The sequence below is a fragment of the Struthio camelus genome, chromosome 11 (assembly GCF_040807025.1).
Source record: "Struthio camelus isolate bStrCam1 chromosome 11, bStrCam1.hap1, whole genome shotgun sequence".
In the NCBI taxonomy this organism is placed as follows: domain Eukaryota; kingdom Metazoa; phylum Chordata; class Aves; order Struthioniformes; family Struthionidae; genus Struthio; species Struthio camelus.
In genome coordinates, this window is record NC_090952.1 from 9,950,874 (window position 1) to 9,978,541 (window position 27,668).

The 27,668-nt window shown below is 42.2% G+C and overlaps 1 protein-coding gene across 1 annotated transcript in view; it reads left to right on the forward strand.

The window, feature by feature from the left end:
* The first annotated feature begins 14,378 nt into the window (after window positions 1-14,378).
* The window catches only part of TENM1 (teneurin transmembrane protein 1), a 910,925-nt gene continuing 897,635 nt past the window's right edge, over window positions 14,379-27,668 (forward strand). The window contains exons 1-2 of the mRNA XM_068956568.1: window positions 14,379-14,601; window positions 18,083-18,163. The gene's annotated coding sequence lies outside the window, so the exon portion shown is untranslated. The remainder of the gene's footprint in view (window positions 14,602-18,082; window positions 18,164-27,668) is intronic.

The following is a 27,668-nucleotide window of genomic DNA, read 5'->3' on the forward strand; positions in this document are numbered from 1 at the left end:
GTAGTTCTACTCATTTTGCAGTTCTTTCTCTCTGGCATTTTTTTAAAATTGATTTTTTTTTTTCTTGCTCTAAATTCCTGCAACCAGTCAGCTGCTATTTGATGCACATCAAAGGAGTGGCATATTGGTAGCTGCATTATTGTGTGCAAAATTCAGGCTTTGCTCAAGCTTCCAGCACTGAGCTGGCAAGGGTGCTTGGGGCTGAACGGGTGCTGGGCAGCCTGCCTGAAGGCCTGTCTGGCCTGACTGAGGTGTGAAGGTGGCCTCATCTGTCCAAGGGCCAAATCCTTCTGAGACCTGCAACTTTTTCTGCATATTAAAATTATCCAATTATCTTAGTAAAGGTTTAGACCTGGGCAGTGCTCTCTGTTCCCTGGGATCTCTTTATCCCGGAAAGAGATTTGCTGCAATTAAGCTAATGCCTAGGTGTAACCTGTTCAGGGTTAACCCTTGGGCAGGCTGCCCTGATAGCTTGAGGCGATCAGTCCTTGCCAGTCGCTACTGCTTGAATTTTAAGAAGCCAAATACTAGTAGTAGTTTAAAATCTGTATTTTTAAGGTTAGAGTGAGCTGCTTGTGATTCTTTTTTTAAAAAAGAAAACCTCTGTTCAGCACAAGTGAAGTGTCTTTCAGTCCTACACTTATTAAAATGCATTTTATTAGTGTCCTGTTTTTAATCTATATTTTGGCAGACAAACACAGCCTTTGGGATTTATGGAAATATTCAGTTATGGAATATGCAGCATTAGCCTTTGTAGGATTTATGGCAGCATTTGTTCTAAAAGGAAAAAAAGTTCCAGACTAGAAAATATAAACCCCATATATTAAGCTATTTATTTATAAACTTCCAGAAGGGGAGCTATCCAAATTAGGATTAACTTTTGGGCTCTTTGAGTTATAAAATATATGAATGCAGAATAAGCATGTGATGAGGGACAGGTGTGTGCGTGCAGAGATTCTGGCCTCTAATAAACCCTCAGAGGCAGATTCCTTCCTCAAGAGTAGAGGATCCCCCGTAGCTACCGCAATTGCAGTATTAAGTAGCCCAAACTAATTGTTAGCTCTCTAGGCACATCATCCTGTTTTGGATTTCTGGATATGGCAGTTTTTCAAAGCCTTTTTTATAGCACTGAACAATCCTGTTGACTTCTGGATTAATGTCTGAGTGTGGATGGCAGTTTGAGCTGGGGTTATCACAGAGCAGGTGGTTTAATTCAGGATCCTATATAATATATATTTAACTGTATATAGAAAAGTCTTAACATTTTAATGGTGCATCAGTAACTCTTACAATAATACCATTCTTTACAGACAAATTTTTATCTGGACACAGACTTTTGCTAGATTTTGAATGTCCTAGAAATACAGGCTCTGCAGAATTAGTGTGAAGCTGTACAAGCTTTTCCATAATTAGCTCAGCGATAAGTGAGCAGCTAAAAGTTAATTTCAAAATGCTTTTAGTATATTCACATAAGATTGTTCATACCAGCCCGGTCATTAAAGAGCTGCTGCTTTCAGTATCTGACATTGGAGAAAGAGATGTGTTATCATTCATGAAGGCTCAGCAGCTCTAAGTGCTTCCTGCAGAGCCCATGCTCTTCCAGCTGGGAACCCTGCTCTGGTCCCTTGCAGCTCTCCTCTAATAGAGCTAGAGGAAGATAAATGTTCATCTCTGCCTTTTACAACCAGAGGCTAAAATTGGATACGTGGCTGTGCTTTGGAAAGAATATATTAGGGATTTCCAGCAGTTGTGTTCCCTTGCAATTGATTTTTTCCATGTTTACTGTGCAGCCCTTGTGGACTGGCTGCATGTTCTGGGTAGGCTGCCATGTCTCCTCTGAGCTCCTCAACGTGAGTGTTCAAAGGCTTGTTGAGATGTCACCAAAAACTGCTGCCTTTTAGTCAGATGTTTTTGCAAAAACTATCCATTTCCATGTCTTCTGTGTTAGCAGTACCAACTTACTGTCATCGAATGTTTAATGTGCCCCTAAAAAACTTTGTCATGCTTTTTGCTGGGTCTGAATTGTTCCATTTTACTGTTTTGCACTTCTTTTCTCCTGCTATTTTTTATTTTTTAATGCAAATGCACTAGTATCACGTCCAATGGTTTTTTTTCCTCCTTAAACATTCATAGGACAAAATGATTTGTAGAAGAATAAAGTACTTTATGTGGTTGGTGAACAACCCAAAAAGTACAGTACTTGCAGAAATCAGTGCGGGAATATGTAGAAAAACAATTGCTCTCAACATAAGATGCACTTAAAATTCCACATTTAACATGTTTTTTTTCCCCCCAGCAAATATTAATATATTTTATTTACCCCCTCTCTGCAAAATATGTAAATGCCTTTGTTTCTTTTTTCTCACTGCAATAGTATCACCTGAAAACCAATCTTCTTGCACGTCCTCTAAGAACTGTGGCAGAGATCCTGGTAACATTTATTGAAGTTTTCAGGGTAATTGAGCTTTGATGGAGCATAGACATAGAAATAAGCTGGGCAACTGCCAGCAGCCATTGCTTAAGTGCAAAGAGGTATTTGCAGTTTGGGGGAGTAATACACAGAACACAGTATAACAAGAGCTGCCAGGATAAATCCTGGCTCTAGGTCACCAGTATTATCTTCACATGGGGTTAAAATTGGGATTGGGTGTGAAGAAGTGCTAAATGACTTTCAAAGAAATTAAAGAATGAAACATTGACTGGTTTTGTTATTACTCAAGAATTTGAGCTTATTATAGAGTCCTTCAGCTATTAAATGTAGTGTTGTCCTTGGTTTCTTACTTTACTGAAGCCTGTTATCTGAGTTTCTTTTTTCTGTCAGAGGAGGAGGACTGATCTTCTGTTAAGGTACAGGTCTGGAAGTGAAGGAAAAAGTGCTATTAGCATTTAACTGCCTCTCAGGCATGTAACGATGAAGCTGGAAACCCAAGTAATTGCAGTGAAATCTGCTAGCCACATTTTTCAGTTGGCTGTAAATTGTTGCTGTGTGCACGCTGCAGAAATGTGGCATGAATGGGCAAACTGTTCTGGGCCCATAGTGTGAATGTTGCAGACATGTAACTTGTGCGACATCCACATTTGCATCAGTTAATGATGAGCATAAACCACCTGTTTCTGGGCACTTAAATGTTGTAGTTAGCACTGGCTGTGCTCACTGCCAAGTGCCTGCCTCTTCCTAAGATGCTGAGGATGCTCAGATTGGGCATGGCCTCTGTTTTCCTGTTTTTAAGGATTGCGGAGGTTTGTAGGGGGATCGGGCTCTTAACTCTAAGAGCATTGTGGTGCCAAGTCCCAGGCTGCTGGGAATCCCAGGGGGAAAAACTGAGGCCAGGCCATGGAACCACGGGACCACGTTGTCATGTGAGCCTGTAGGTTAGAAGAACCAAAACCTCGTTTTGGGCTTGGGTGCCCATGAGACACAGCCCCAGCAAGTCAGAGGTGGCTCCAGGCAGCTCAAACTGATGAGAAGTCTGAGGAAAGTGCTCTCACGCTGATGTATTGCCTCTTGTGGTGTTTGCAGGACCAAGGCTCAACAGGCATGCTGTGGTAGTTGTCATTCACGGGGTGCTCCCCATCGGCAATTTGTGGCTGGATTAAGTGGCTCAAAGGGGCCTTAGGTGGTGTAAAGGGGGTGAATCTCAACATGAGCATAAACTCTTAATAACATTGATTATGCTCACCAGGCACATTCTCCCCCCTGCTCCTTTTGGCATGCACGCACAAATCCAGCTCTTATGATTCTTGGTTTTTAATAGCTGATGGATAATCTTCTGTTTTACTAATGTGTTTTGCCATTTAAATCTGGGTTGGGAGAAACGTGCAGGAATGAGCTACATGTTTGACCCTGAATTAGTAGAGCTGCTCACTGTAGTCGCCTAGTAAGCCTTTTTTCATCTTGTGTCTCCCCTTCCTCTGGAGAAAGGGAGAATTTATGATGATAAAATTACAATTATGATAACTGCTGGTGTTAGTAAGGATGCGTTAAGCATCATTGTGACACAGAAGTGCTTTAGGAGCAGTTGTCAGTCTTGCAGCGAGCTCGCTTGGGTGTGCAGGAGGTGGTGTAGTCTGTTGGCTGTGCCTGCACCCGAATGAGCCGTCCCCACTGCTGTGCACGGGCAGGGCAGCTCCCTGTGTGTGCCTCCCAAGTGTCCTGCCCCAAGCCCCTCTGAGACCGCCTGTGCTGGGAAGGCTGCCAGAACTTGCTGGCGAGCAGGCAGTGATGCTGGTGTTGCCTCCCCTGCTGGGAAGGCTGCTCTGGGAGGTTTGGGGGCTCACGTGTTTTTATCTCTTCTTGCTGCCTCTCCTCTTAGCTTCTTTCCTCAAGGAAGCTGTCTGGCTGCTGGTGGTGATGTTACTGCTTTATTTGACAGCAGGGACAGCCAGTTTCCAATCCTGTGATCGTAGGTCATATGTGTAAGTCAGTGCGTATTCAAGGAAGGATGGGGCTACTGTAAAGCGTTCTGAGCTCCTCTTAGGCAAGCTCGGAGGTATTTCTGCACCACGGTAACTTGTGGGAGCAAATAAGGAGTCTGAAGAACAAACCTAATGAAATTCCATTATTTAAATGGACTGATTTTTTTCTTCCAATTTTGTTGTGTTGATATAATTTTGAAAGTCTGGGAATGTTTTGGTGATTCAGGTCTGAAGTACATACAGTTCATCAAAGTGAATCCAAGTGGAATATACTTCATAATGTTTGCTGCATGGTAACATAGAGGGTGTTTTCTTTTGTGTGTTGATATGGGGAGGGAGAGAAAAGGGGAGATTTGGTATTAATCTCAGCAATTTCCATGCATCTGGCAAGAAAGGACAAAAAACTCTAGGTCTATTTTCAAGGCACACCTGGCTTTCACACTGATTTGCTTTAATAGTAGATGCTTGTCTGCATGATGTGCTATGGCTTAGTCTTTTATGCGTACAATTTAAGGCTGCAGACAAAAGGTTTACTTTGGAGCTGCCTCTCAGCTTAGAGTTATGTAGCATTGTCCTATGCAACTTGCATGAAAATCAGGCTGACTTCATAATCTGTTTGCATTTGGTAAATTCTCTCCCTACACACAAATTTCTCATCTTCCAAGGAGTCAGGTGGGAAAAGCCCCACAATGGTATGGTGGAAAGCAATGAAACACTATTGCTGTGAGTGTGTCACCTGCTCCTTGTGTACCAGGCCTCTGTAGCATGGCATGATAGGTTGAGGACATGGATCAACTTATTTTGCATTAGTTCACCCACCTTCATTTAACATTAACGTACAGTGTCTTGCTGGATAACGATCACATAGCTATTTGAGGAGGTAGAGAATAAAGAAGGAATAAATGCCACTTCTCTGAAGGGCAGAATTAGGACCTGAAACAGCAAGTGTAAATCAAATAATTAGCATCATTACTTTCACCCCCCCCCCCCCTTAGGATTTCTTTTCATTGGCAGGAGCTGCTAGCCTGCTTTCCTGCAGCAAGGAGGAGCAGGCTTCTCCTGTGCAGCAGGTTGTTTCCTCCCACCTCCTGAAGGGTGCCTTGTGGGCATTTTATCAAACTTTGTTGGGATCTTAAGGGATGAGCTATTGCTTGCTTTGCAGGAAAAACACAAAACTTACTGTGCTAGCCAGAGGCAGAGGAAAGGATGAAAGGTGTCTAGAAGGATGTCTGATCCTGTCATTCATGGCATGGAGCAAAAGAGCCAAGTGTTATGGTCCTATGTCTTCTGCTGGACTAGCTTATCTGTCATTTTTTTTAAATCTTGATTTGTTCTCATGAAAAGGAAATACCAGGTCTCTTAATTTGGGAGAAGTAAATAAGATGCAATATCTTCATATTGCAATTGGATGCATTCCTTTATCTCTTGTTATTCCATATTGCATTCCTTTATCTCTTGTTATACAGGGTTTTTTGCATCAAAGTATGCTTACTATTTCAGTACTTTCTTTCTGCAAACATTTTTATTTGCTAGAGGGGTATATAGAAATCAAACATAAAAGCCCACAAAGACAGACTAAGCAAATTCAGCACTCTGAACATTTACAGATATTTTAAATGGGTATTTACTATTTTCTAAGCCTCTGTTAATGGTGCCTCTGGGGAACAAAGTGCATGCATTCAAAACTAATGAGACATCTTGGTACAAATACCAAACTCTCTGAAAGCAAGAGGAAGCAGGTTGCACAGGTCCTCTGGAAGTGGAGGTGGGAGTCTAGGCCTCTGCTCCAGTGCTGCCCTGCCACCTTGGCCTCAGCATAACAGATATTATAACAGATATTACCTGTGTCATCAGCTGAGCAGCTCCTAAGACCTGGAGGACCACAGAGTGCTGTGGGTCCCCACCACTACCCATGCTTTCTTAGACTCGGGAAAGAGGGAAAAGGCAGTCCTCTGTCTAGAGGTCCTGCTGCTGCTAAGATGCACAGAGCAAGCTGTTGTTGTCAGAGACTGCTCTTTCTCATAGGGTTTTGCTTTGTCTTTGCAGGTTTTGTTGTGGCATTATAAGTTGTCCCAGCATCTGCACAGGGGGCAGGGAGACCATTAAGGGTGTTTTTTATATCTCCCTGTTATGATATGCATGTAGTCAGTTGTGATATGGAAGTGTATGAAGAAGCATTTATTTTGGCATAAAAGTGCAAGTCTGGGTCTCCTCTCCCCTCTCCAAGAGGATAGCTCTTCTCTGGGGACTATTACAAGTTGCCAGTCCAACCTGTGCAAGTGCTGGCTTGAACCTCTACTGGGTGGGAACTTGGCCTTGCAAATAGATACCAGGACCTCCGGAGGCACCAGTTTCTTGACTTTTCTGCAAACAGATTGATACCTGTGGTGAGGAGGACGAGTTGGAACATGTTGCTAGTCAAACACATTGGCAAATATATTTTATTTCCCTGACATTAGTATCTCCTATGATCTCTTCATTGATCCATTCTCCCTCTATGGAGCTGTGCATAATCTTTAGTCTGTTGGAGAGAAGCTTGGTTTTTAGAGGGGGAGGTTTTGTGCTCGAGACTTGTGCTCTTTCAGAAAGAGCACGTTTGAGGTGTCTGCTACAGTCAGTCTTGTTTCTATTGAGTCATCTCATGACTCTCCTTTACAGATAAAACATTCTCATGGGTAAAGAATTCATTTTGTTCTGAATTGAAAACAAGTAGCAAAGGAGTTGATTTGGATTATATTGATTAAAGCTTATTTTTTTTCAGTGAAGCCAAACAGTTTTCTCACAACATTAATTCTGTGATGATAGTGACGCTTCATGCAGGAGGACCACAAGAAGAAAACAGTACAAGAAGATACAATATTAATTCCAGTATGCTTAAACAAATTTCTCTGTTTTACTAATTCCTAAGTATATGGAGATACTTTTACTCTGACTACCTGAGTTCCTATATGTCTACAGAAAATAGAGCTGGCTGAATCCCTAAATGGCATTCTGCATTTTTCCCTTGTGCACTTGGACTGAGGGATGAACTTCTAGTTTCCAAAATCTAGTGCAAAAAACTCTAAAATTTGCAATGGCTCTCTGGTAGGTTTCTGCTACTTGGAACTTAATCTGCTTGCCTGTTCACATTAGTAGCAAAGGTGAGAAGACAAGAGGGAAAGAAAAGTTAAATTGACCAGTAGTGTAAGAATGAAATACTTGGGATACAAGGGATATTGAATTAAGTCTTAAAAGAAAGTGAGATTGAATTATACTTATTAATGCTTTATGACCGACTCTCACATTACTGAATGTAGAGAAGGTACATGAGTATTTTTGAGTGAGTTCAATGATATCAGAGTTACAAATTCTTATCTTTGCGAAGGTCACTGAGTCGGGACTTTTGCACAAGGGCACCCTAATATTAGTTGTGGAGCAAACTGAAATAAGGAATAGTGATGGTTTCTCAAACCTGAAATTAAAATACAGGTCTTTCTACAATCATGTGTAGAGAAATGGCTTCTGATTACCTACATGGCACCAGCTCACATCAGTAAAACATCAGGTGGCCCTCCTGTATGTCCTTTTACGAGCCTCAAATTCAGGCTTTCTTTCCACTTAAATCATTGTAAGGGAAGATCAGAGCAATTCTGTGGAGCATTGCTTTAATGGTCTACCAGATGGGGTGTGAGGAGCTTCCTGGGCTGTATCCTGATCTCATCTGCCTGCTTTATCCAGGTACTTTAGCATGCTTGCACAATAATTTCAACTGTTGTGCCACCCCAGTGAATTAAACCAGCAGTTATTAATTAGCTCTTGTTTGGTGCCTGGATTTGCTCTGCAAATGAGGTCTGTGATGTACTATAGATATAAGTCTTGAACTGGTTCCACTGTGGTCTCTCAGGATGCAATTTTGGCATGGGGCACAAAAAGTGAACTTTCCTCTAAGCTGGAAGTTTAAATTTCCCTGGCAGAAGTCACTGTTTGCTAACCTGGTCTTCTGAGTTGATGTCTGAGGAACAAAAAACACCCTTGACAAAATGGTGTGTGTTAAACGTGCAGAAATCTGCTTTCCACCTTCTAAAACAGATATGCAATCAGGAATTCAGGGTTGTCCCAAATTCTTTTCCAAAACACTATCAATTTCATGGTGGTTGTTTTTGATGCACTTGTTAAAATCTGAGTTTGTAAAACAGATGTGTGCACATAACTATGGAGCTGGATGCTTTAGCAAGCTACTATAGAGCCACTGGTGGTGGAACTGCTGGAGAAGTAATAATGTCTCCTGATTAGATGCTAGGTTTTTTCCAGCTGTGCTGTTTTCACCACACTGCTAGGAGTAGATGCTTTGTTTCCTCTGGGGTGATACAACCTGATTTAAAAAGGAAGTCATAAACTATAACATATGATACTGGGAAATAAGTGTTATTAAAGGAATTAGCAGACTCTAGGGTGCTGAGCTGTCAGGCTCTATAAAATTAGAGTGGAAATGGTGGTAGTTGGTATTTGTTTTATGTATTTGATTTATTTTCAGTGCCTGAGGACAGGAAATCCAAATACAGCATAAAGTTCTGGGGTTCTAGTGGCTTGTAAGAAGACAGGAGTTGTCCTAAAAATAGACTTTTGACAAAAAGAAGAAATGATATTGAGGTGTCTGCAGACTGTTTCTGAGGTCAGTAAAGAGTCTGCAGATAGTTAAAACAAACTTTGGAAGTGCTGCCTGTTAACCGCTCTCTGCCAAAGGGGAGCTCGGGTCGGCTTCACAGCGCTGCTGGTGCTTTGTGGCTGCTGTTGCTGTCTTCAGAAAAGTCTGTTAATATCTCTTGGCTGTGCTTTGGCTGAGCAGATGCCCAAGAGGGAAGTTGGCATGTTCTCTGCATGCCTCATGGGTTACAGATATTCTCTCATCTCCTCTCGTAACGGGTTTATAAGGAGGGCAATAAAACACTTGTTCACAGGGTTTGAATTTTTTAATATTGGGAAGCTACTTCAATTTGCAGGATACAGACTGGTAGGAAGGGGGGGGGGGGAACCACACAACCCAGAAGACACTGTGCTTCTGACACATTTGAAAATATGGCTCTTCTCCACCTGTTTGGCCTTGGGAGTTGAGGGAGTGACTATGTCTCACTGGTCTCAGGGCAGCATTGAGTGGTTTTTAGACCTGTTTTGGTTTTTGCCCAGCTGTTCATGGCTTGGGATTTGCTAAAGTGAAATTTCTGGTGTTTTGGCCACACCTGTGTCTACACCCAGAGCCTGATGTTGCTGAGGAGGCATGGTAAACCAGTTCCCCTCTCCAGTCTGCCTTCATGTTATCATATACATAGTTGAACTGCTACATATACTGCAGATGTTATTTTTATTTTGGTGAAAGTGCTCACACTGTCCAAACTGTTCAAACAAATACATGGCTGAAGCTTTTGGTTTTTATTTTCCCTTCCTGTTGTTGAATAAGCAGTGTGCTTCCCCTCTGGGGCCGCACGAGGGGATTAATGTGCTGTATTGTACATCTCTGCATAAATCTCTGTGGGAAGTCAAAATTGATTCACTACAATTGCATTTATGCCTTGAAATTTCATTGGAAAGTACTGTAGTTCCTAATCTTGCTGTCCACATTCACTGTTCTAAAAGAGTGAAATAAGATAATATCATCTCATTGGGACCAATTTTCTTCTGTCATATTTAAGCAGTACAGAGGTTTCAACAATTTAATAGCCATATTTCACTGCTTAACAAGAGAAACACCATAATATTTCTTAGCCTGTTAGCGGTGTCCCTTTCTGGGTGCTCTATTAAATACAGATTTGCTTTCCTGGGAAGAAAAAGGTACCTTGCTCTGATACTTTGGACCTTTCCTATCGGTCTCCTAAGCTAGTCTGTGCAACTTCCTCTCCTTTTCTAAGTTTACAGCATTAGCATATCTAGTTGGAATATGTAAACACTAAATAATGCTATTAAATAATTTTTGATCAATGAAGCTAGTAGTCTGTAGAAAGTCTCCCACCCCTCTCCTAATGGCTCACATCCAAAGCTAGTGGGAGCTGGATACTCAGCTCTTCCAGGTCCCAGGGAGAATGTGTATCCAAAGGAGGTTTGAGGAAAATGCTAATTTTAGCAGTTGCACTGAATTGGACTGGTTACAGTGTATGATCATTTCCTTTTAATGATGTTCTTCATGTAGAACAGAGAATAAGAGCTAATCATATGGAGCACTTTTTTGGCCTGTAGCCTTTTTACACTTAAGCTCTGTCAGGTAATGAGCAGAAAGAGTCTTTTCAAATATAACTGATGCTTAATGAAGACGTGTGAAATCGTGCCTATTGCAAAAGCAAGTTCACTATGAGAGACGAAGTGGTATTTCCCCTCCCCCCCCCCTTTCTTCAATTGATGAATAGTAGTCACTTTAGGCTGGTCATGTACCAGCTGTCAAGCAGGTTCCTGTAGTGTACCTTTTAAGGCTTTTCTTGAAGAGAACTGTAAGTCAAGAGGAGTTGTTCACTGGCAATATAAATAGTCCTAGTCTTACCTTGGTGGGCCAGAATGGTGTCCTTGTTGAAAGCATCTCTCGTACTTTTGAGAGATCACTTCATGTCCTAGGCCTGTTCCTAGTTTTCTGTTTGCAGGGAGATGTCACACTTTCATGCAAAAAAATTGTTTTTAATGGTTTCCTCTTTGTCACCATGGGATGGTGATGTTTTCAGTCTGACAGCAGGACTTTGGAAAGTGAGATATGAAGAGGCTTGTTTGCCCATGACAGCTGCTAGCAGTAATAAGGGAAGAAGCACCAGCTTTGCCTACCAAGCGCACATTTCAAGTATCCTGTGATTCAAGTCCAGCTATGCAAGATGGCAATAGTAAAATTTCTATGAATATCTTTTAAAGGGAAAGGTTAATTCTGAAACAAATGTTTTCTGAAGTTGTTGTTGGATTTGGATTTTCATTGTGAATGTGATTTTTTTGTGCCCTCTTTCTGATGAGGCAGAAAATGCTCTTTGAAGGTTTTTCACTGTTTGTGTTGACCTAGCCTGTTGTGTGGCCTGCAGCTTTAGACGGTTTGGATGAATGTTTGACCTTTTGTTTCAATGGAATCTGGACTTTTAGAATGGCTTTTTAAAAACAGTTGTCTGATTTCAGGGGGAATTGACTGTATTGTAAATATGCTAGTCAACTTTGAAAGTGCAAGCTAAAGTTTTGTGGGAAATCCTAATTAATGTTTAGGAAACTGTAGACTGCAGAGCGCTTTGTGTCCATCCTGGAAAGTGAGAGAGGTGACAGGTATATTTTATACTCTGTTTCAATATCTATATTTCACAATTGGTTGCGACTGCCAGCTGTTTCCCCAACAACCCGTTCAGGAACGGGAGGACTTTACTGGCCCATAAAAATATGACTCTGCTGTTGCCACTAAACTTTATGTAAGCCATAAAATATCTTTTGGCTCCGACTTGAAACACGAGGAGCATGTTTAACATCGATGGTGTCTGATGTTCATTGTGCAATGTGTAATGTCTGTTGGCAGAGTTGTCTGCAAAGATGTGGGTTTTTTTGTCAGCCAAATGTTACTTCTATATCACTCAACTCGTGTCTGTCACGGGACAGGAAGAATGTCGGGTATTAAAATTGGCTAGAGGCCACTTCATTTTCTCCTGTTGCTAATTCCTGGCAGCAATTACATATAAAATGTTATTTTTAAGGCTTCCTTGTTTGAGTGGATACTGGAGGACTCTATCAAAAGTCTTAGGGCAATCAACATATTAAGTGTGTGTGTAAATATATGTGTACGTAGATATCTGTGGTATCATCACTGTGATAATGGTAGATCTTTAACAAAAATTCTTGAGGGAAAGGTCAAGTGCTGCAATTTCACCAGTTTCTGACGTTACCATTGATATCGAGGGTGAGAATATCTGAATCAATTTGTGTTGTACTGGAATAGTGATATCAAATTTCATAACTGATAATGTGTGCTAACATCATTTCTTACAAATAGTTATCCAGACTACACATAGGAAGAGAGGAAACAAGATCCAACAGCAACTTTTGTGCCTTTTGTCATCTTTTATCTCACTATGGGTGAGTTAGGGTGAGAGGCTATGGTACTTGCTACTGCTGTGACTAGTATAGGCTTTGTGCCTGTGTGTGGTTTCCACTGTATAGATGGTGTGAATGCTTTGTCTGACTAAATACTCTAGAATTTTATTACAGAACTATAAAACAGGCTTGTAGTCTGTTCTCAAGTAGTGGCAAGAATTCATGTGTGTGGTTTTTTCCCTTAAACAAGATGTTGCAAGACTTGTTACATGAGAAACTTCACCCAGGACATTCAAATAAAGAAGTCCATAAAAAAGCCTAAAAAGGCAAATGAGATGTTTCAAGGCTCTGAAACCTCATTTCCAATAGAGGAAAACATTTCAAATATTGCAATTGTGCAAAGCTTTTTGGTCTCCCTTCCTCTCTTGTACTACGAAGTTGTTCTTAAGGATGCTTAAAGTATTTGCCCTCATTGCAGTTGAGGGACCCCAGTGAAGGGAAAGTTATTTTGCCTGTAGTCACCCATGGCAAAGCCATGAATTCAAAACCTGTTTCACCTAGTTTAAACCTACCTGCAAGCTGTTCTCCCTTGTTTAAAGGGTGTCTACTGTGGTGGGGGAAACTAGCAACTGCAGGCCGGTATGTGTGTTGTAAGCAGGAGGTGAATTTTGTACGTGTTTTCCTGCGAGCTAGGATGGGCGTTATCAGCCAAAGTCTCATGGATCTGCCCAAGCAGGAAGCAAGGTGTTTGACCATGTGGTCACTGTTTGTAGTGTTTTTTTTAAAAATATATGTATCTTTAACTTTGTATAGTGTTTTTGATGGTGATGCTTGCAAGATGTTCAAAGTTTTTTGCATCTACAGTCATTAATTGTGGGTTTGCTTGCTGGAAAGCTATTGAGAAGCGGCCAGCAGCAACACCAGCATGTGGGCGAGGAGTGGTATTGACTGAAGCTTCCTTCCATCCCTGAGGAGAGAAGCAAAACCCTGAAAATCAAAGCTAAATTCAGGAAAGCAAGCATGCTGTGACCATGCTGAATAATAAAGCCAGTTTGTGTAAATAATCAGCATTGCACTCCCAAGTAGGCATCCAGCTACCCTTCTATGTGTAAGGGGAAAATTGAGCCCAAAAGTTATGATCTGTCTTGAGCTCTTCCACTGCAGTCAACAAACGACCAAATATTTTAAGAATTTGTAACTAAAAATTGAATAGCTGATTTTAAGGAAGTTTAAACAGCTTGCACTTCAGCAGTGCTGCTGTGCTCTGCTCTGCTCTGGCTGTATGAGCACCGGGGTTTTTGCCGTGCGGTCGTGGCTTTGTGTTTGTGCGAGGCCTGAGCCGGCCCCGGCCCGAGCGCTGCCGAGCTGAGGGCGTTGCTCTTGCAGCTTGAGCCCTTCCCTAATATTTATTAGGATTTAATGATAAATGTGGTACTTTAGAACTAATTCCTGGTCATAATGTAGCCAATCGTTCAGGCATGACTCTAGCGTATAAAAATCACGCGTTTATCTCTGAGCCAGCAGATGTTTAAGCCTCTGTTCTTCAGGGCTTTGCTCCTTTGATAGATGGCAGCAGGCAAATGCTCCCTACCTGGGGATGTCCCGTTAGTTTTTGCTTTTAGTATCTGTCACGCAACAGCAAGTAGGGATTTTCCCCGTGTTCGGGGTGCTGTGCTGTGTTCTGGCTCACAGCTCCTTTTATGCTTTCACAGGTGAGCCGGTGTATGAATCCCGACCCCGCTCCTAAGGAGCGTCCCCAAAGGAGAAGGGCGCTCGGCGCTTCGGAGGGTGGCGACTGGGGAGCGGGCTCGGCTGCCGCCAGCCCCGTTAGCATGCGCCGCGCGTGGTGCCGCTGCGCTGCAGGCAGCCGGCAGCGCTCGCCCCGGCGTGCCGCCTCCGAGCCGGGAGCAGCGCGCCGGGGCTCTCCCTCCAAACCGCTCGTCGCGCCGGGAGAGAAAATAAATAGGGAGGGAGAGAGGCGTTTGAAGCCACCTCTTTAAGGAGGAGGCAGCAGCCAATAGAACCTGTCTCTCTCTCTCTCTCTCTCTTTTTTCCTCCCTTTTTTTCCCCTCTCCCCGCTTCTTGCTAGAGAAATTTCGTGTTATCTCAGCAATTAAGGAGAAGCGCCAGCGTCTAGGGCTCCAGGCTGAGAGGGGGAGTAGCAACTTGCACCAGGTAGGAAGCCCTTTGGCCGTCCTCGCGCGTCGGTGCAGCGCGGCGGCCGCCCGCGATGCTGCCGCGCCGGGCTGGCTCCTGGGGCCCCGGCGGCTGCTGGCGCCGCTCCCCGGCAGAGGGACCTGGCCGAGCGCTCATCGCAGTGACCTTCAGGCTGCTTCCCGGAAAGGCACGGGGACTGAGGGCTGTCAAGTAAGGCGATGCGTGCTGTCCTCCGACTGCCTGGAGGTGTGCGCTTAGCATCAGGATGCAGCTGGGTGAAACTGCAGCTGTTTCCCGTCTATGAAGCAGTGTCACAAATGAGTAAAAATTAGCCTTTTTATAATAACTGAGGCAGCTGCTCTGGCATTTTTAGCAGCACTGCTGTATTACTTTCCAAAACTTATTACCGTAAATTGTGTGTGCTGTAAAGTAAGCAGATATGCTTTAGTGTATTCAAAGTTATTCTGACAGTTATGTGCTATTATATTTTCATAGTCACTTATGCATATTTTATCAAGACTTTTTTTTAAACTTTCCTCTGGCAGCCGTGTCTTATGTGGTAGCTTAAAATTCCTGCTAGCAAATAATGAGCGTAATAATTGTTGTGAGCTGGTTGCAACATCTGCTTTACAGTACTGCCTATGGAGAGGCTGTTAAAGTGCAGCCACCTCCTGCAACGTTTGAGGGAGGGAGTGCGCCTGAGCCCTCGGTCTCCGTATGCTCTTTTTTCCTCCTTCAGTAGCAGAGGGGAAAGTGAAGAGGAGGAGAAATCTCCAGTGATCCTTCTGCGCTGTGTTTTCTTCCCAGCGCTTTCTAGTTCTGTTCACTCATGAATGAACCTTCAGGTGACTTTTGTTTAACCTTTTTGCATCGTGATAGCCATGTGATTTAATAAGCTTATTAAAAACAAGAGTAGCAGCTGCGTGCAATGAAGAAATAAGGTCAGAGCTCAGGGGTCGACCCTGCGAGGGTCACCAGGATGCTTGTTGGACTCTCCTAAAGTTTCATTGTTTGAGCTGTTTAAGCTGCTGTCCTCTGAGCAGGAACGGAGTCTGAGGGGAACTTTTGCTGGGCTTGGTGTTCTCTTCTCCTGTAAAGCAAACTAGTGACTAGCGAGTTCTTACCAGTAAAAATGTATTTTTAAAGTTTAAGTTGTGTGGGCAAGGAGGCCATGTCCAAAGGCGCTCTTGCTTGCAAGAGAACCAGAAAGCAATGTCCAAAACCGAGCTTAGGACTGCTGCTGCACTAAAAAAGGTAGAGTTGTCTCTAGATGACTGTCCTGCCCGCCTCCTTCCTGTATTTAATTGTTCTGTGCAGAAAGAGCTCCATATGTTTTGCTTAAATATATATACTGCCCTGTGAGTCTTCTCTGTAGAAGAACTAGTGAGAAGCTGTAAATTGTCTCTGCTGATAAGAATAATGAGAAAACTGTTCAGGAAGTGGGAAAGATATATGATAGCAATTTAAACAGAAGGAGTTCAAAGGGGCGGGGAGGGAAGCTGTGAGAATTACAGCCACTGTGAACCTGAGGTGGGAGCTGGTGAGTGAGCAGACCTGGGTACAGACCTGGCAGCAGTTCGCAGCTTTGTCCCCTCTGCTTCGTCCCTTCCGATCGTGTCCTGAGAAGTTCAGCCCTTGGGAGAACTTGCACTTAAGGCACCAAGGTCTAAATAGCAACTAAAAGAGGAGGAAAACTGGAAAGTAAAAGTCATGTCTTGACTCTTCTCTAAGTAGAGAAGTGTGTGATGAAGAAAACAATACCTGCCCTTCTCTTTAACAGGTCCCCTTTAACAGGTGTTTGATGTAATGCTGAAATTGCCAGTTATTGTCAGAATAGGGGAAGCTGAAAGTTTTTAATAGATTTCATTAGGATCTCAAAATGCAGATTTTGGAGAAGCCTAAGGCAAAGTATACAGTTGGCTGGGGGGTTTTGTGTTTTGGTTTTTTTGTTTTTGTTTTAGCCTCCAATCCTAGTCTTCTCCCCAGGATGTCAAATCCTCACCTGTTCTCAGTAAAACTGGTGAATTAACTCAGGCCTTATGTTTTGGCTTTCACTTCAGTGTTCATAGTTCATTAATTCCTTGTCATGCTTTGCCTTAGGTCTCTATTGCAGGGAGAAGAAAGGAATCATCACAGGATTCTGTACTGGGATATATTACACAGGTTTCTTCTCAGCTCTGCAGGTCTCTTGACCTTTCTGTAGCTTGGTTTACTGATATGTAACACACATCAACACCTGCCTATTTTGAAACATGTTGCAGGTGTGAGTGCCTTCAGGTCATCCTCATCCACACCAGTGGGGCTTTATGTAGAACTGTGTTCTCTCTTGCTCACCTCTTAGCTTATGGACCCATCTTTAAAACTCTATTTTTTGCATTACCTGTAGCTCACCCTACTAAAAGCCTGCTGAATGAGCGCTGTGTTCTTGATGATTAAGTCCTCTCTTCATTTATGAAACAGGTAGCAGAAACCTGTTCAGGCTGCAGCCCTGCCCTGGAGGAGCCAACCTCCACTGCAGGCAGCTGAGTCCTGCCGTGGTGCTTGCAGGCATGGTCTTACACTGCTGGGAACCCTCCTTCCCTCACTGAGGCTTCTTGGGAGTCACTGCCAGCAGACCTGTGATGGCCAAATGTCCAACAGCATAGATTGGCCTTATTGTCCCATGAAACTTAAGATTTCCAAGCAGCAAAAGGTGCTATTGGTGGTGTTGAGGTTTGTTAGATAGAAAGTTGGACTAATCTGACTACCAGAAAAATCGCTGGCCTCTTTGTCATGTGGCGAAGCTGTGGGTTCCCCCTTACGTAGCTGGAGCTACCTGTATTGTGACCAAGGCCCTCTGCCCCTCTCGCAGTGCTCAGAGCTGTTCGGGGATGCCCCTCTCATGGAGGGGTACAAGACTGGGCTGCTGAAATAGGATGAGGAAGCATCAAATGTGTTGTAAGGGTCTCTTGCTGGCATGTAAAACATAAGGTCCGTCTCTAAAAGTAGAAAGCACCATGAAATACAAATTACTTTTGACCCTTTACTGTGGTATTGTTCTGTTGTCAAGAAATTAGCATGGATGGGAAGTATGTTGTTGGTATAAGGACTATCAAAGTGCAGTGTATGCAGTTCCAGGTGTTATTTCAATCAGTATTATTGTGGGTCCCCAGTGTGGCCATTATCTTTTGATCTAACTTTCTTTAGATTTTAATAAGCTATTTGCTTTCTGGAAGCAAAATCATAAGCATGCAGTCCAGTAATGTATGACTCTGCGAACTTCTAAATGAGGATTTACAAAAAACCTTGTGCTATGACTCGAGGGTGGTGGGAGGAGGCTGTGCTGTTGCACTGAGCGACAGGCATGCCTGCGCTCAGCCCTGCAGCCCTTCTGCGGGCATGAAACCCAGTGTTGAATAAGCTCCCCCTCCTCCCCCCCCCCCGGAGTCTTTGGTGATGCTCTTTCAAATAAGCACTTGCAGACAATAAGGGACTTTTGCACTGTTTTCTATGTACACAGGGTACCAGAATTAATGGTATGGCTGACTGACATTGACTACCGCAGCTACCACTGGACTTCGTTGCCAGCTTTAAGTAAATAGTAAGTTACTTAACAGCACACAACTTCTGAGATTTATTTCAGCAATAATCCCCAAGAAACCAATAATTACTTAGCAATTAACTGCTGGTTTGTTAGTTCACTATGGACCATTACTGCTCTAACAAACTGACTGTTAACTAAAGTAACAGCAATAGCAAATTCAGAGGTGGCTATTTGCTCCTCCTGTGTGCTCTGCATGGTGCATCTTCTTTATCTGCGCTGCACTTTTTAGCACTTAAGGACTTGGAAACTAATTTCTTCCCAGTTAGTGACTTTTGATAGTACATGGAAAAAGCTGTGATGTCAAAGCTGGATTTGTAATATGCATGAAAGTGTAGTTTAGCCAAGAAAACGTGGATGTCTTGCCTCTGGAACGTCCCTTCTGTCCCTGCTAGCACGTTGTGAGATACAGTTATTCCAAAAAGACTTCTGACTGTGTTTTGTGCAAATGAAATTATAACTTTAGATGCCAATTCATTCACTCTGATTCAGGCAGTCTTGGGAGTGGTGGTAAGCACAGGGAAGTTCTGCTCTAGGTCGTTTTTTAGGAGAGGCAGAAATAACCAAAACATCTCAAGGCATTTCTTCTTGTCTTATCCTCAGCCAGGTTCAGAGTTCAAAACTGCACTGAAAAACTAAAAGCAAAACTGAATGGAGAGAGACCTAGAAAATAAATCAGCTGAACAGCTGCTGTTTTAATAGGTTTATTTAATGGTGCAGGTTTATGTAATCTTTCGTTTTCTATTATAATTCAGTTTCTCTTTTCAGTGCCCAGAAAAAGAGCAAGAAATAAGGTAAATGGTGTTTCTCTTGGTGTCAGATCCGTTTCCTCTCCAGACTTTGCTTGATCCAGAAATAGTGGGGAGCTGAGGGTGTAAGTGGGCAGGCAATGACTCTTAGTTAATGGAATTGGGGTGGGCAGCTCCACGCACCCGATCAGAGCCATCGCAAAATCTGCTGTGTTACGTGGAAACGAAGGGAGATGGATTTAGGTCAGTATTTAATGAGTCCCACATACAGTGCAGGAAGAAAAAGGCCCTCAAAAGTTAAATATATAGTCTGAGTAACTTGGAATGAAGAGGAGGAAATTAATGTTGTCTTACATGAGCCTTACCTCTTCTGCTACCTTATCTGAATCTTGCCCATTACAGGAAATGGTACTGTCCAGAAAAAATGAAATATCACAGGAGTATTTCTATCATATGCTGTTTAAAAAAGCAAAAAACAATCTTGCTAGTATTTAGTACGTGTCTTATGAAAATAAGAGCTTGCGCAAATGAGGTTATTTTTATATTCATCTTAAACAACCAGGCAGTGTCAAGGTTGATGGCTTTTTCCAGGGCTTTATAACACTTGTGCAGATTGAGCTTGCTTACTGGAGAGCTGCAAGGGAGGTAGGGAGAAGGGAGAGGGTGTTTTATTGTTATGTAGTGTGTTACTTTGGTTTGGTAAACGTTGTTCTGAAGTACCTCTTTGGGATAAAATGACTTATTGTGGATATGGGGAGGGTGGGGAGAAGGAGGATCACTGTTCAGCCCCCTACCTAACATGATGTTGTATAGCAATTTGAAATTATCAGTAAAGAAGCAAATGTAAGCAATTGAAATTCTGAGAAAGAAATGACCTTTGTGAAGTGGCCATGCTGCTAGGTGTATTTTCCTTCTGTGCCTGTTCTTTCCTTCAGTGTCAATCAGATGGGTGTACATTTTGCAAGGAGAAGAAAACACCATTAGAGAAAAGCAGTAAAGGCTTAAAAAAATTCATTATAGTAAATTTTTATTTTGTGGTTTTCTTAGACAGATATTTAGAACCAGATCAAAAATATATCCATCAGACTACTGCCATTAGTGATTTGCTGAACGTGAGAGAAATCCAAATGTTCTGGAGTGATGGGTACCTTTATTTAGCTGTGCCTAAAAACACCTGCCAGATTTAACACCAACCTGGATTCAACAAGTGGTGCATAACATAACTAGATCTTTTTGTCTGCTGAAATGAATGACAGGCTTCTCTTTTCTCTTTCTGGGGAAAGAAATGCTAGCATTGCTTAAACAGAGAATGTCTTTGCATAAGACATACTTCATTTGGGTTATGAAGTTTGTGTAGATCTTCCTGTAGAAATTAAAATAGACACTATGTATAGGAAAAGAAATACATAGGAAAGGAGATCAATCTGACTCTAATTATATGACCTTAAGTGCTAAAATGCTTGCATTGATATACCCCAAAGAAACAATTTATTGCAAAATAACCACCTAGGATTAACATTTTTCATAAGTATGCATAATTTGGGCAGAATGACAGGGGAATCGCATGTTGCACTGACATGAAATCCAAACAGTTCAGTGTGATTTTTTTTTTTTTTTTTATTGCAGCAGAAAGCAAAGGTCAATTGCTTGGAGCTGAATTATCAGCTTCGCTGGAGTTCTCGCCCAGCATTCACCATTGGATGCCTCTGTAGCTCTGCAGACACACAGATGCACATGAATCTTTCTGCCTGTTAACCAGGAAAATTCCCCAAGTATTTTGTCAGTATTTCTTAAAAGCTACGTCTGATGGTCTCAACAGGAGGTTGCTGAGTCTGTTTATCTCCTCAGCCTCTCCCCTCCCCAGCAGGCCAGCGCTGATGCCCCCGGCAGGGGGTGCAGCGCTGGGCTCCAAGGCAGCCTAGCTGCTGTAGCCTTCACTTAGGTTCTTAAGGGGCTGACTTCTCTTCAGATGCTTTTGGGATGTTATTCAAAATACACTTATACCTCCCACCAACTGGACCTTGAAATTAATTTGTGACTAGAATTTATGGACTTGTGGAAAGGACTGTTCTTGTTTCCACGTACTGTGCAGAGACCAGTACCTGGTGGGGGGTAAACCATAAATAATATTGAAGAGTGTCATCTTCCTATGGCGTGTCCTTGAGTAACATCCGCTCGCTTAAGTAGCGTGGGGTTGTCTTTGGTGCGCTGGGTGATGTACACCACGTGCAGTTATTGCAGGGTGAGGTTACTTCTGTCCTACCTGGTCCATCAAGAGCAAAGCTTCTGGCACAGCTGTATTTGCTGTATAAGTACTGACAGAAGTAATAACTAAACTGTCTGGTTACAGAGGAAACTTAGTGGTGGTCTCCTGGTGTGGGAGAGGGAGAGCTGGAGTCCAGCTTGGGGCAGCTCAGGCAGTAACCGGTAGCCCTATGGAGTAATCCCGTGTGCTATGGAAAATATCTCTTGCCTGCACTTAAGCCAATATCACTGAGGTCTCTGACACCTCCCTGACACACTTCTGTTTCCGCTCCTCAATAGTGGCTACCTCCTTGCCACACAAATTTTGTAAAGTGTTGAAATTTCTGGATTCATGCAAAAGGGATTCGGGCCTCTCCAGCAATGCTAGCATTAGAGGAAGCCTTTCTGTGCTGCCTTGCAAGTAAGCCAGTGTCATGTCCAATCTTTAGCGGTTTATCCACAGTGCTGCTCCATGTGGCAAGTTACTTCCAAGCAAAGTGGGTACACAGGGAAATCTGTTGCTTTGGCTGGTGGTGGGATGAGAATTGAAACTAAGCTCCCACACGTGGGCTCAGTGAGGTACGAGGAGATGAACAACGGGTGGGCCTCAGTTAAGCTTAGGAGAGAGGGACAGAAGCTGTGTTTGAATTTTGTAAACCTTGGCCAAGAATGAGTTTGAGACAACTGTAGGAATATCTCCTAATTTTCAAGAATATTCTGCTTGATTAATTCATGCTTAATCCTTTGAAGCTGTCAGACAAGTTTCTGTTTTCTCTTGTATCTGCAGTTTTCAATCAGAAAAAAGCGGGTGTAGTTAATGAAATTTCTTGATCACTTAGATTGAATTAAAAATACCTAAAGGAAATTATGAATGCTTATCTTCAGAATATCAAACTTGTGTGTAATTAAGAGTAGGAAGAAAATCAACAGATGTTTGAAATAATGAAATAGTGAATATTTGGAATATTTCCTTTGGGATGATTTTAATTGCATTTGATTCTGAAAATTCTGATACTTGTCATGAGACGAAATTTCAACTTCTGCCCAGCCCACTTCATTGGTGTTTTTTTAAGCATATTTGCATATTGTGTTTATGTCAGTAGATTTACTCCCTTTATATACTGCATTGTTATGACTGGAGTTATCCATTTCTTGCCAGGAATTGTGTAGTTAGCTGTTAGTTGGTGTATAGCGGCACATCCTACAAAATCTTCCTTCATGACTAACATGAGTGATTTCCAAGGAAGTCATTAACTAGTAACGTAGAATTTTTCTCCACAATGCCTCATTTCATAAAATTTATCAAATGTGGATATACTTAAAAAAAGGGAGGAGTGAGGGAGCAGATTCTGGTACCAGCATGCATTCAGTTCTCTTGCACACCTCTTAGGGTGCAGGCAAGGACAGATATGTTATTTGCAAATTATTTCTTTTGGTTACTGGGTATAAAATACCAAATCCCTGACTGTCATTCATGGTCATGGTTTCATTTTTCTTCATTAACTACATGCTTAAAGACTAAGTGCTCTAGAGAATGAGTTGACGGGAACTAGCTTGAGCGGCCCAAGACATTAAACACTTTTACTGCCCTGACTCTTGCAGTTCTTAAGAGATTTACAGTAGGATACGCACTCCCAGAGTCTGTTTCTCTTTCTGCTGTAACAGTCTGAATAGTCTGTCTTCATGTGAGTGTTTCCTCAAATTAGTTTGACAGGGAGCTGCAATATTTCATTATTCAAAAACTAAAGGTATGGTATTATGCACAGAGATAAAAAATGAAGGGTGTTTTTAGGACTCAATTGTTTGAAGGCAATTTTTCCAGTTATCCCTATGAACAATCTAATGAAAACAGAGGAAATATTTAAAAATTATCAAGTCTGTGCTTGACTGTAAGTCTATTTAAATCTGCAGAATATGGGTTCACGTTACAATCCTCAGAACTGGTGTGTTTGGAATTTGTTGTGACACTGGAAGAGGTTTGCTATTAGACTCAGGTGAGTCCTCTGGGAGGCTCTGGGAAAAGCTCCAATTTTTCTACTTTGCTATCAGTTAATTACACTTTTACTTGAATGTCATGAAGCTTGCATAATTCTTCTGAATTGTTTTGAAGCTGCATTTACATTTTGAGGAGAAACTGTGTGCGAGAATAGTCCAGCGAGCGTCATGTGTCTAGGGACTGAGATTCTAAGTGTTCTGTAACCTTTTAGGGGGGAAAAAAGTGTTAAGAATTGGTGTCTAGTCCGCATAGTGCATGCGCTGCATCTTGACAAAGCCCTAAGCAGGATGCGCTGGGTGATCTGTGCTGCTGTTACAGGAAGGATCCGTGCAGCAGTGTCCTTCCTGTATCCTCCCACAAAGATGACACATGGTCAGAACAAGTATCAAAGGGGATAGCTAAGGCCATTGGACAAGGTTGTCTCCTTCGTGCATGTTTGCAGAGGTAAATAAACACTGAGAGGGAGAAGAGGTAAGAAGCAGTGATTCTCATGGGGTGTTGGTTTCTCACTATGCTCCAGGTTAGCAATCCCTGCTTCTATGTTCATTATTTTTGTACCATGTTACAGGTGAATGACTGGTTTCACTCGCATCTTTCTGTAGAAGAGAAATGAACTTCTGAACTCCAAAACGTTGTTTTATGGCTGCTTAAATAAACCAAGGGCAAAAGGGACCAGTGGTAAGAGTAGTTGTGATCTTTCTGTAAAGGAATAAAGACTCTTCTCCACTCTAGTCTTGGTTTCATTATTGCTGGTAATGTGACTAACCTAACATTTCTGAAACGCATTTCTGAGTTATGTGTAATAATCACACCTGTGTCAAAATATTTCCAAACTGTCCTGTAAGATGCTATAAAACCAGTTATTCTCAGGATATGTCATCATTCTACACCTCAGGCAGAAAATACAAGGGCAAGGGGGGAAAAACCTGGAAGGAAGGATTCTTTGGAACACAGATCCGTTATCAGGAATGGGCTAAGACTTCACTTCATTTCCAACAGTGGTGAACAAGCCAGTGCAACCTCAGACTTCAGTTTTCCGGTGACCTTAAGCTAGGTGACTGTGCTGCTTTACTCAGAAGCTGAGACTAAGAAGCTTCAGGGGCCCAGAAATGACTGCTATGTGAAGGTCCTTCATGAATTGCTCCTAGTAGATCTTATTTAATCATTTAATTCCTTTGACAAAAGAAATTACTAGAAGCAATTTATTTGGTGCCTGCGAATTTTTGGGGCCCTGTCACACAGGGGGAGTTTGGACCATCCTACAGGAAGAATCAGATGACCTTGAGGACCAGAGTAATAATAGCTGAATGAAATTCAATAGGACAAAGTGCAAGGTCATGCACAAAAACAATACATTTTTGTTATAAGCTAGGAGCTTATTAATTGGAAGTGACAGAGGAGGAGGCAGTCACAGAATGACTGCAAGCCACCAACGCAGCACATCAGTGAACAGGGCCAATGCGATCTTGGGCTATGCTGGGTGAGATGTCTGCGTTAGCACAGGACCTCAGGCAAAGATATTTGTTATTTCCTATAGAAATCATCATCTATGGTTTTTTTTGAATAGTTCTTCCAGTTTGAACTCCTATTTAAGAGTAGGGAACAGATGCAAAGAAAGATAACTAGTATGTTCAGAAGAATGGGAAGCCTCTCATAAGAGGAGGGACAGAGACTGACTTGTTTAGTTCAACCAGATAACTTTGCCCTTAACTTAGTGTTCATCTGATAATGTAAGTATATTTGAGATGGAAATAAAGAGGTGCCTGGTTCTCAGGGGCGTGATTTCTCTGGTGCAGATTTTAATGAGGGTCAAAACCTAACAAGTCTTCCAGCTAGAGAAATACCTTGTTTTCAGAGGGATAATCTAACCTGCATGAAGCAAGAACTGGAAGTGATTTCTCCTGAGGCTAAGCATTTGAAAGAAGACGACAACAACTGAAATCAGATCTGAAATTCAGATAGTTAGGTTCCTGTGTGGTTTAATCTTGATTTGCTTGGATAATAATGAAGACATGAGAAACTAATCCTAAAGCAATGTTTTTACTTTAATTACTAGAACAGTGTTTGGCTGGGAAGAGTTTGTGTTGCAATGGCATTGATAATGCAGCTTATGCTCACTGATAACTTCTTTATTTTCACTGTAAAGATGCTTTGCAGACATCCTTCTGGATGTTTGGCTAAAATATTTGGTGCCAGTCTACTCTGAAGTTCATTTTCATCCCCACCCCTGGCAAATCCCATGGTTATGCAGGATTTCTGGATCCAAGTGGGTCATGTGTTAATCATAAAACGAACAAAATGGGCTTGAACTCCTCTCACATGTAAGCTCTTATTTACCTGAGAATTTTGCCTTAAAGTATATCCATACATTGTATGTTACTGGACTCCTGTAAAATTGCCATCTCTCTCCCATCCTGCTGAACCTGGATTTTTAGCTTTGGGGTTTTTTTGTTTTCTTGCAACAAACTGACACTAATTTCTTGCTGCTGTTAGTCTTAGGCACTCCCCCCTTGCTGAGCTGAATTGGTACTTTGGGAACAGCATCTGTTCTGGTGAGTGAAATCAGTGGGCAGGTAACAGGAGGAGGTGCTTTGAATGGTCCATTCAGTACAGCAGGGGAGAGCTGTCTGCAAAGAACAGAAAAAGACTGAAAACAGTGACAAAGGCATAGGAGGAACTAGGATGAGGGCAGAAAAAGCTGGAAGACAAGGTTGGTGGGGGGGGGGAAGGAAAAGGAAAAAAGAGGGGAAGTAAGAGCAACACAAGCATGAGATCATCCCTTCTAAATAGTCATTTAGACTGAACAGAATTGCTACAGAGTAAGGGCATATAAAGTCTTTACTTAAGCTTGTACTAGGGCTAAATACTACTGTATAATGGTCTCCTGAGAAGTACTCAGTGTTGTTGCTGCATTGAAGCAGGCTTGAAATCCCCCTCTTCTGTTTAAGACATCTTTAAACCTAGCTGTTTAAAGCAGCCTGAAGATCTCTGTGCTTGGTGTGTGAAGACTGTAGTCTCCCTAGGTTGCTTTGCTGCCTTGGATGTTTGATCCCCCTGTAGCTGTCCCCAGTTTTTTCCTGATGGCTCTGCATCCCAAAGTTGGTTTAGGGTGGCAGTAGCTGCCTTGCCAGGAGGCACAGCTGGGTAAGGAGACTCCTCCTGTGTTTGACTTCCTGCTTTTTGCAGGAGTGCAGTGCAGCAGAAGTAACCAAGCAGCACAGGAGCAGTGAAGGATTAGGGATCCTTAGTGAACAAATCTTCCAGCTTCACTTACATCTTGTGTGATGCTGTGAGTTTGTACTGCTGCTGAGGCTACAGGCTTTGCTTTGGGATCCCTGTCAACTTAAGCTCAGTAACCTTGGGAGGATGTCTTATTCCTTCACTTCAAGAATACTTGAGGCAGAGCGTATCTAGCTCTGATTCCTGTCTGCATATATCCAGGAGATAACAGCAGAAATTTATCCTTTTCTGCAGTGCCTGAGGGTACTGGAGTAGCTCTGAGAATAAGATAATAACTGAAGTTCCTCAAATACTATAAAATTGTGATTGTGGGCTTAAATTCTGGTTTTATTGTCACTGAGTAGTATTGCTGGGAGGGACTGCTCAGAAACATCATGCCCAAGCACAGGTCTTTATTTTGCTTTTTTCCAACTTGGATTTTCACTAGTCGTTTTTTTTCTCCATTTTCAGTACTGGGGGAGTTGGAGTTGGACAGCACTTAAGCAGGCAATGGCCAGGAGCAAAGATGCTTTCTTGTAGAAAGTATGAGAAGTTCCTTCATCTTCAATCATAGGAAATACAGTCTTGTTCCAGACTGACATTTCACTTTATTTTGCTAAATTTGTCCTTATGTTGACTCTACAAATTTTCTTCTTGAAATGGAGGCCACAGCAGGGAGTAATTTTTATGCATACTTTTGAAGCTGATCAAGTCAAAAGGTAAGATGACACGTCCTCCTCTAGTGCAAAGCGGCAGTGTTCATTGCTCTCAGAAAATGAATACAATGAAAGTATCTCTGCAGCAGTATCAAAGACTGATTCAAAAGTAGCCTCAAAATAAAATTATTACTGAAAATGGACTGGATTCCTTCATCAGTTTGAATGTTTGACAAAAGATAGTAATTAAGGGGAAGGACCTTGACTTTCAGGAGAAATATTAAGAAATATTATGCAAAAAACTTAACTTTGCACTCCTTCAGTGTTCTTCCTTGAATCTTAAAATCTTACTTTCTATAGCATTATTTAGAGGATGACTGTATCATATGTGGAAAAATTAAGCGATGTAACAGATTAGGAAATGTATACTTCTGGCCTGCTCAGTTTCAGGAAAAAGCATGATTAAAGACAACTGAAGGAATAGAAATGACTCTTCATACCTGCCACCTCTCCTCATGCTTTTCAAAATCTGAGTTTCAGTTCTTCTTTATTAAGCATCTATAGGTTGAATCACACAACTGGCAGACTTTCGTATAAATTTATCTTGCAAAGCATTCCTTGAATTGATTTAGGACAGTGTC